Consider the following 9,804-nt stretch of genomic DNA (forward strand, 5'->3'; position numbering starts at 1 on the left):
AAAAATGTTGTGTTTCATTCTTCAGGATTCCAAGATCACTCTCTGTCTACACCTCTCTTGCAATTTTCTTTTCTTTTTTTTGTTAGCATTGAAGCGCCGTTTGTGACTCACATCAGAACACTATTCCAATAAAGCATAAAAGATAAACAAATGAAAGAAATTGTTATTTGGTCTCTGACAGCTTCACTGTATGCAGTTACAACTGTAACTGTCTGGGAGTCATTTTTGCTCATTCAGTCTCGAGCCATTTTGCATTAATAATTTCACAATAATGTGCACGTTCACGCATCCGGTTTCATAGCAGGACCACAAAGACCCTTAAAAAAAAAACTTTCAAGCTAGAGTCTGTATTAGAGTTTGTGAATTCCAACAAATATGTAAATATGTGTACATATAAATCTTTGCTGTAATGTCTCTAAAACAGGGGTTTGTACAGACCCAGTGTCGACTTCACCAGACGACCGTTCCATGCATCCCTGCCCAGAGATGATTTTTGCCACTCAGCAAAGTGACGTGTTCCCCTGACATATTTATGCTGCCAAAGCCGGGCCGGGGCCGGGGCCGGGGCCGGGGTGGGCCCTGTATTAGTTTTTGCCTCGCGCAAGTCGACACAAGTTCATATTTTCCAGGAATTTGTTTCACGGTGGTGCAGCGGAGGAGTCGGGCAAGCGCCGTGTTTATGGGCCACGCAGGAGGAAAATGCCATGGGGCACTTGTCCTCCGCTCCAGTATCTCGCCAGACATCAGCGGCTCCTCCGCTCCCCTCCGAGTCTCTGGGTTGTACCGCCACTCGCCAGCACCGCCGCCGCTGCTCGGACCGAGCCAGAGAAAATAGACAAGTGAGCAGAGAGATTTATTGGACCTTCACTATAAATATAGTTGCCTGTCGGCGTCTGTGTGCATGTGGCCGCCTGTGTCTGTCTTTGTCACTCAGTGTGTGTGTGTGTGTGTGTGTGTGTGTGTGTCCACCAATGTGTTGCAGTGAGGCTGGAAGGAGGCCTTTGTTGTTGATTTTTTTTTTTTTTTGCTTTGTTTTGTCCACATGACAGCTCAGAGGAAAAGAGGAGAGTGACATCGGCCTCTCTGGATATGACTTTTGTCACACACACACACACACACACACACACGCACGCCCACACACATACAGAGAGAAAAACACCGCCTCACACAAAGCATTAATGATGGGTTGCCACTGTAGAATGGATGTCGGGAGTCGTTTCCGCCGATCACTCAGATAAATGGAGTCCTGCCACCTGCGATCTCCCCCCGACCTGGAGTGACTGTTGGCTGCTCTGACGCTCCGACAGAGCCGTCCGTGCATGTGCACCGGTGTGCAGGCCATAAGAGGAGACAGACTGAGAGACAAAGTGACGAAGTGGAGCGAAGGGAAGCAGCGGCTCACTGGAAACCGTCCTGCGCTCGTGGGAACTCCACAATCCTCAACTGTCTTCAGTCTCGCCCTGAAAACGCTGCTTCCACGTCCTGCCTGGGATCAACTCTGTGTGGGGTTTCATCTGATACCGACGACTGTAATTACACGAGTGGAAGAGGAAACAAAATAAAACGACAACAAAACAACAACACACAGTGGAGCTGTGAGCTGCCGCTGGGCTCCGACTCCCACAGAAACAAATGTTTATCGTGCCCTCGAGATGGACGCGCACGTCCGCGCGAGCGCCAACGCACTCGCGCACGCTTGACCTCCGCTTGAGCTCGCCGGCGTTCGCAGGAGACAGGCAGCTTTACGAGTTAATGCAGGCCCTGGAGGTGGCGGCTCAGCGGCTGTCTGGGGCCACCCATCGCGCCCAGAGAGATTTAATAGTTTGTCTCCTGCATCTCCACCTTTTAGGTTCCCTTCGCCCTTCGCCTCGGGGGGGAACCTCCAGTGACATTTACTGTCGTCACACAGCGAAACGCATCAGCGCTATTGGACTTGACGGGCCGAGGCGCCGGGCCCGCCCGCTCACCCAGATAGATTAGCGTAGCGCAGATAAGTGCAGCTTTTAATTTGAAAGTGTCTCTCGGCTAATGTGAGAAATATGGTGGCGGGCGCGGGCGAGAAAACACGAGGTTCTTCGAAAAAGGAAACCCGTCATGGTTGCAACATCCTGGAGCAACACTGATTCAACCTTGAGGAGACGCGGCCCGACCCTCCTCGCCGTCGTGGGCGGACAGACTCGGTGGATGAGCTCAGAGTGCAGTTTTCACGCCCACTCCCCCAAATCTCCTCGCCCCTGTGCCGGATCCTGCTCCCTCCCTCCCACTGTTGCGTCCATCCCTGCGATGGCGTCATTTATCAAACCCTGGAGCTCTTTCGCACCCCCTGCCCCTCTCAACCCCCCCCGCCCCCAGACCCCAGACCCCACCTCCTTCCCCTCCTTCTTGCTGTTATCTTGAGTTGAGAAAACATGGCCGCCTGAACCTGGTGGGATACAAAGAAGGCCCGCAGTCGGCTGCCTGCTCGTCTCTGCTGGTGTGTGTGTCTGTGTGTGTGTGTGTGTGTCTGTGTGTCTGTGTGTGTGTGTGTGTGTGTGTGTAAAGGCTGGGCCATCCTCCCTCCTTTTCGCTTCAGGACAATAAACACACATTGCGCGAGAACGTCCATGGAAATCTTTACGTAGAAGCAAACTGTTTTCGCCCGGCTGCACCCTCGTCATGAGCGCACGGAACATCTTTTCCACTTCTCTGCCATGTCTGACACTCATGCAGGCACACGGAGCCTCCACCTCAGCAACTTTTTCGCAGTGTGAATAACTGGTGTTAACACACTACAGTTTTCAGTTGCACACCTTGTGATTGACGGAGGGCAGGCAAAGTTGGCCTCTTTGTCCTAAAAAATAATCACCATCCATAAAGTCGGTAGCAAAATGTTTTTAGGAGCTTTATTACAATCAGAGTCACAAGCAGAAGTGTCTGAAACTAACAGCACCTCATGTATCTGTGGAAGTGTAATTATTATTAGAAGACGTTGCCTCCTTTTAGCCCAGGTGTACTTTGTTGCTGTGCTGAATGACAAGAACAAAATAAAAATAAATGAAAACTGGTGAAAGAAAAAATAAATAAATGATGCTGGTAATAAAATCAATGACCTGATCTGAAAAAAATCCCAGAGGATTGAAATTTACTGGCCTGCATTGTTTTGGCCGAGTCGTCGGCCAGGAGTCCTCAGTCTGCTTGTGGACTCCTTGCAAGCAGACAGTGAGTTTATGGTTGCTCAACACAAGGTGGCGTCATAGGAGCAGACAGCTGAGCTGCCCAGCAGCAGCATGGCCTCCTTCTTCTAGTGGGACTCAGACTGCAATGCGAGGATAAACCACAGGAAGATAAAATTCAACTGTGGCCACGGAAAGAAAAAAAACCCAAAAAAAGAAAACAAAAACCCACAACTCCGTCATCATCAAACAGCAAGAATGTGTGTTGACATTCTGGCCACTGCTGCCTCGTCAATCTGCTCCTCATCTCAGGGTCTGTGAACAATTGTTGGACCTACCTGAGTACGTGACGTGGACGTCACTCAAGCACATATTTCAGTGGCAGTCTCACACACACACACACACACACACACACGGACAACAACAAAAACAAATTGAGCACACAAAATATGCCGTAATCATCCCCAATTAGGGATTCCCAGGGGTCAGTGAGGCGGTAAGACAAACAAGCCTTCCTGGCCTCTGCAGCAGAAGGCAGCGGTTCTAGCAGCAGCTCGTGAGAGCACGGAGCCAAATCTGGTCTGATGACGAGTGGCTCCTGACGGGCCACTGCACCTCGTCGGATGCAGGAGCACGACGAGGTGAGAAGATGAGGTTAAAGTTGAAGAGAAGAGTGATGCCTGAGGTTGTGCTTTCAATCACAATCATGATCAGAAAAGTGTTTCAATCCCCTGCGTTACAGCACTCCTTCCAAGTAAGACAATGACACCAATTATGCCTTGTCTATTAGTGTGTTTAAAAATAAATAAATAATATGTACATATATATATATATATATATATATATATATATATATATATATATATATATATATATATATATGTATATAGAAAGTGTTATCCAGAGGTGAGAACTGCCACTTGATTTAGTTTCCCTCATTTCATTTTTAAGAAAGACCAGAATGCAGGGAGGCAACTGTCCCAGCTGACTGGGCCTGTGTGTGTGTGTGTGTGTGTGTGTGTGTGTGTGTGTGTGTGTGTTTGCGTGTGCACCTTTCCCCCCACACCTGCTGCAAGAGCCTACAGGTGTGATCACTTGCAATCAAGGCCTGAAGCAGGATAAAAAGCTGCTGGGCAGCTGCAGTCTTTGGTGCCAGTGGCTCAAACTGCAGAAGACTGAGGAGCGGCGACAGTGAAACTTGAACCAGCAACCAGCCAACCGTGAAGGCCACGTGTGTTTAGTCGTAGTTTTTGTGTTATTAGTCAACTTTAGTTTTCTCAGCTCAAGTGTGTGTCTGTGATGATTATATATATATACTACATTTTTGGCTCCCACTTATTCCAAGTGTGTTCTGGTTTATGATTGGCTTCCGTTTTTGTCAATCATTCAACCATTTTTGGATGTTTTGTTTTCGGTTTTGGAGGGCGGAACTCCTGCTGAATAAAATCACTACTGTTTTGGGTAAACACTTTCCCTCTCTCCCTTATTCCTGGGATTCAATTATTATTGTTACTTTCCTCATTTAATAGGCAAGCACTGAATTGGACGAAATGGAATTATTGCTTGTGTTTTCTACTTTGACACATTAATTCTAAAAACACGTTGGATGTATTTATTTCCCCCAAACATTTTCCAATTCCTCTTTCAGTTTTTATTTGCCTGCAGAGGTTTTTTTTTCTCCCCATGCTTTTCTACTGCCTTCTGTTTTTATGTGCTCTCTGCAAATCTTTGGGATCATCTGAATTGTGGGCACTTCCTAACGTTTCAAAGCCTCTGGTTATTTTTTTTTAATTCCATACAATGTCAGATTAATCTATGTTCTCACCATGGGAATCACAGCAGAAATACGCTGCAACACAGCAAAATAAAAACAAATACAAATCCCCCAAAATGAGTTTGTCAAGCTGGAGGAGTTGCAAAGCGTCTCATGAAAAACAATGAAGTGAACAAAGTGTATATTTAATGATCATTACTGCCAAGTTTGTCCCTGTTGACCAGACTGGGAGACAATCTGCCCAAAAACAACTGACGGAGATCAGCCTGTGAAAACACAACCAGGCCCAGCACAAAATCACAAATAATAAATCTCAATTTCATTATTTTTGTGGTTTTCGCAAGATTAAAAAAAAAACAAAAAAAAACAACAACATTGTGGCTGCAGCGACTCTGTAAGTGAAACTGTTTTTGTTTGTGAAAAAAGAGCAGAGAGAGTTTTGCGCCTGAAGGACTCTTGTTGGACCCTCGGAACTTTCTCTCTTCCAGAACGTCCAATGACATCCGTCCCGAACACTGGCTGCTGGACGGACGGGCAGCCCTGTCATTTGTTGCAGCTCCCTCCCGGTGGTGTAATTGTAGAGCAGTCAAGTCCTCTGCTACTGTTTACCGCTCTCAGTATCTCACACAAGGCCACTCGCTCATGTAACATCGAGCCTCTGCCTGCAAAAAAAAAAACCCAAAAAGACATGCGCCGGTGCTTATTGACAGTGCACTGTTCCTGCATTGACACACACACACACACACACACACACACACACACACAGACATACACAGAGCAAGGCAGGGCCAATAATTTGTTTGCCAGAAGTTTGTTACTAGAGTGAAGCCTTGTAATTGACTGACCTCTGCACTGCCGCTCTCTCTCTCGCTCTCTCTCTCTGTCTCTCTCTCTCTCTCTCTGTCTCTCTCTCTCTCTCTCTCACTGATCTTCGTCTTCGAAAAAACTCTCCAAGAAACGTGAACTTAGCTTGAACTTTGTTCTTGATGTGAGTGTGCAACACAATTTTTCTGCTTCGAAGTCCAGCATATTGAAGGTTCCTGGAGTTGTTGTTATTCTGAGGGAAAGCAACACAGAGGAAGAGAAACGGGAGTCAAGGTTAAAAAAGTGCAGTTTGTGCAGTATTTTTCACCACAAATTCCATCTTGCACGATAAATGATCAAAACTCTCTCTCGATATCCAGAAAAACTAGGTGTTTAGGCCTCTGTTGGCTTTGTTGAACCCTCCATGTGTTAAATGAGGCAGACCTGAACACCTGGCTCCGGGTGATCTCGATGTGGGAGAGGGAGCAGCGTTGACTGTGACATCACAAGGGGCTAACTGCCCAGAACTGTGAGCTGTAGGGCACTTTACTTGAAAGGTGAACCTGGCAAACCACATAACTGATGGACCTTCTCTCATATCAGGCCAGTTTGCTGTCATTTGGCTGAATTTTACCAAATGTAAGACCTTTAGTAATTAATATTAACCTTCTGACCACCCGGCCAACAAAACTACCATCCACTTGATTTAGGACGCTGGGGTTCACAGGTTACTGGTAACAGGGCCCAGGTTCACTGTATCGCAGTAAATGAGCAAAAAAGTAACCACGACACCGGCCCTGCAATTCAAGCCAACAATAGGCGATGGGGTTGAAGAGGACAGAGGGGGAGGAATCCACCAGAACTGGAGAAAGGTCGTCACTGCACTGTGTAAAAGCCTCCACCGCCGGGGCACAATGGAAGCCCCTCCTTGCAGTCTAAAGGCCAGCTGTAACACAGTGCAACGCCATCAGTCACCTGTAATCAGAGCAACGTTTCCATGGTTTTCACTGGAGGAAGAAACAGTGCAGCTGAACTTTAAACATAGTGGGGAGGGAAGCATGTGGCCGCCGTGTTCGATTGGCATGTGGCTTGTAGCTCATTGGAAGATCGAGTTAGCTTAGCCTGAGACAGATTGAAAACATGGAGCAAAGACTTAAAGAAGAAATTGGCATCATAAGTTAAAAATAAGGAAAAGTTTATAATGTTTCTAATTTTGCTAACGTGACAGGTGTAGTTTACCTTTGAAGAGAGACGTAGAACTGGAAGACATACTTCTCAAGTCATTTTCCTGCAAGTTTTCCATATGTGTCCATAGTTTTCTGTCTGCACGTGTGCATGTGCACAATGTATAAATAATCAATGACAGTATTTAGAGATAAACTACTTGGGCGTTTTCAAAACAGCATCATGGACATTTTGCTGGTAATTCTCTAGTAATATTAAACAAAAAAAAATATATATATATATAACGCTATCATCTAGCTATTATTAGAGTGAGTCCACAGGTTTACACTTCACTTTTGGGCTCGTCGAATATTCAACAGATCAAAGGTGTGGCAACGTTTGCTCTTGTTATGACAAACACATCCAGCTGCATTCTCAAGTTGTCTTTCTGGAAAAACTGTGGGAGGAAAAAAGAAATTACATTTTGAGGTTCAGTGCCTCGGGCCAAATTAAAACACCAAGTTCAAACATTAGAAAAGTAAAGCTTCGACATACTGTACCTGTGGTTTTGCACGGCAGTGTCAACATTGACTTGGCAAGCAGTTATGGGTGGGGAGACGCGGCTTTTCATGGGAAAGATATAATAAAATTAACTTGCTTGCATGCCTGAAGTTTGCCAAAGGTGATGTTGATTTAATCTTTACACACACAAAAATATTGAGGCAATACCGGAGCAAGCCACCTGCGGTCACTCACTGTGGGCCTGGTGGGCTGCATGTTTTGTCTGTAGCCAAGAATTAGTCGGCCTGATTACGGGTATCGGGTGGACTTTTAGGTGCTTATCAATATTTTGTTATAATATAAGGTTTTCTTCCCTTCAATCACTTCAGTGTTTGAGACGCATTGTAGCATCGAAGCCAGAACACGTCTTCGGATTTCCGGTTACTTCATGGAAGAGTAATTCAGTCAACTCATTATATGTGAAAAATACGATAATAATGATAATAATGGCTTGAGTTTATATTGTGCTTTTCTACCAGGTACTTTTGCTGAAACCACGATTATTTACACTGGTGGTGGTAAACTCAGAATCTACACTTTAAAGACAATCTATAAACTTGCAATATCCATATTTAGGGGACTTGCCGTCCCCTCATCACTATCATCAAGTCAAGGCCACAATATTCTAAAGCTGATGGCAAGAAAAACTTTAAGATTACACATTTTCTTATTATTAGTTTCTATATGAAATCCTCACTATTAAATCATGATCAAACTATTTGATCTAACGTGTTTACCGGACTGCAGAATCTCAGCCCGTCTCCCCCTGCAGGACAGCAAAGCTCCAGCTGAGGCAGACGCGGAAACGCTGTTGGGAAGCCTCTGTGTTTTACTTCGTTATTGAATTAAAGGTCGGCCAGGTTCATGTTTCATGTCGCAGAGTGAGTGAGTGAGAGTGTAGAAGCGGGAGACAAGAACAATACGTGTTTCAGGGCCTTACACAGGAAATTCACGTTAAAGACGGGAAAAAAAAAAAGTTCAGCCACGAGTAAAAATGAACGGCTGAAATGAATCCGGCGTGAGTGAAAATAAAGGTCTGACGTCTCCAGACACAGGAGTCGAGCTGAGCTGAGAGCAGCACGGAAACCTTTCCCACATCACCGTAATGAATTTAGCTGGACACGAACATATTGTCTCATGAGGAATGGGAAACAATTAAAGGTGTGTGTGTGTGCGTGCGTGCGTGCGTGCGTGCGTGTGTGTGCGTGCGTGTGTGTGTGTGTGTGTGTGTGTCTGTCTGTAAGAAAGGAAGACCACGGTCCAAAATGTTTTGCAGAGAACTTCAGTCCAGATGTGGAAGTGCGCACACAATCTATTTTACATTATGAATAATGTGTATTAGGGCCTTGTCATGACTCGGTTGTGTGAGTGTGCGTGTTAAAAAAAAAAAAAAAAAAAAAGCATTGCCTGCTGGGACCAACTTTACTTTTTTTTTTTATCTTTTTTTTTTAAACATGTGTAAATTATTCCAAAGTCATCATGTGTGTGGTTGTGCTGATGCGTCCTGAAGCCCGAGGTTTATGAGGTGTCAGTGTGGAGTGCGGAGAGGAAGGTCAACTGTTGCCTTGGGACGTGGAGGGGGCAGGGTTAATGCTTTATGGATGTGTATTCAAGCTTCAGTGCATATTAGGTCCTGAGAAACAGAAACTCAAGGTGACCCAGTGTGGAGTAATCCACAGGTTGTTTTTCTTCTGAGGTGCCCACTGCCAACGCGTCTTCCCCCCAATAACATGTTTGTCTCCCGCATACATGTGAATGTTTCCTCCTCAGTGACAGTAGTTCAGCTCTGACTTCTCTTGTTTGCTCCTTTACCAAATCGTACAATGCTGCAAAAAGTGTTCCTTTTGTGATGTCATTGAAGGCAGTGATACCTCCCCCGAGCCCAGCCAGGTGTTCTTCCTCCCCCTTGGACCCCCTCAGGGCCGCCTCGTTCTCCCCCCCCCCATCCAAACACGTGCAGGAAGGTCCAACAAGTCAGCATTAGTTTAAAGCTGGAGAAAAAAGGGCAGTAAACAGAGTTCGAAAAGTCCTAGAAAATAACCTTTATTCACATAGTGAATATTAACCAAGTGGACTTCACTGATACTATTCAGATGAATAATACAACACAACACTTACACGTAGACTTGAATTGACAACAAAAACAACAACAACAATGCAAACTCTCTGACTCGGTTCCAAGGCTGCGTCCTTTACATGCCTGGTAATAATTAAACACTGAGTTGTGTCTGTGTGTGTGAGAAAGCCTCAGGGTGCCGTGATGAATCCGTGGGAGAAAAATTGATGTGGGATTATTTCCCCGACTTTCTAAATCCGAGTATGGCAACCTAATTGCATTTTAATGCTAAG

The sequence above is a fragment of the Nelusetta ayraudi genome, unplaced genomic scaffold, assembly GCF_046127955.1.
Source record: "Nelusetta ayraudi isolate G7.1 ecotype Tasmania unplaced genomic scaffold, CSIRO-AGI_Nayr_v1 ptg000060l, whole genome shotgun sequence".
Classification (NCBI taxonomy): Eukaryota; Metazoa; Chordata; class Actinopteri; order Tetraodontiformes; family Monacanthidae; genus Nelusetta; species Nelusetta ayraudi.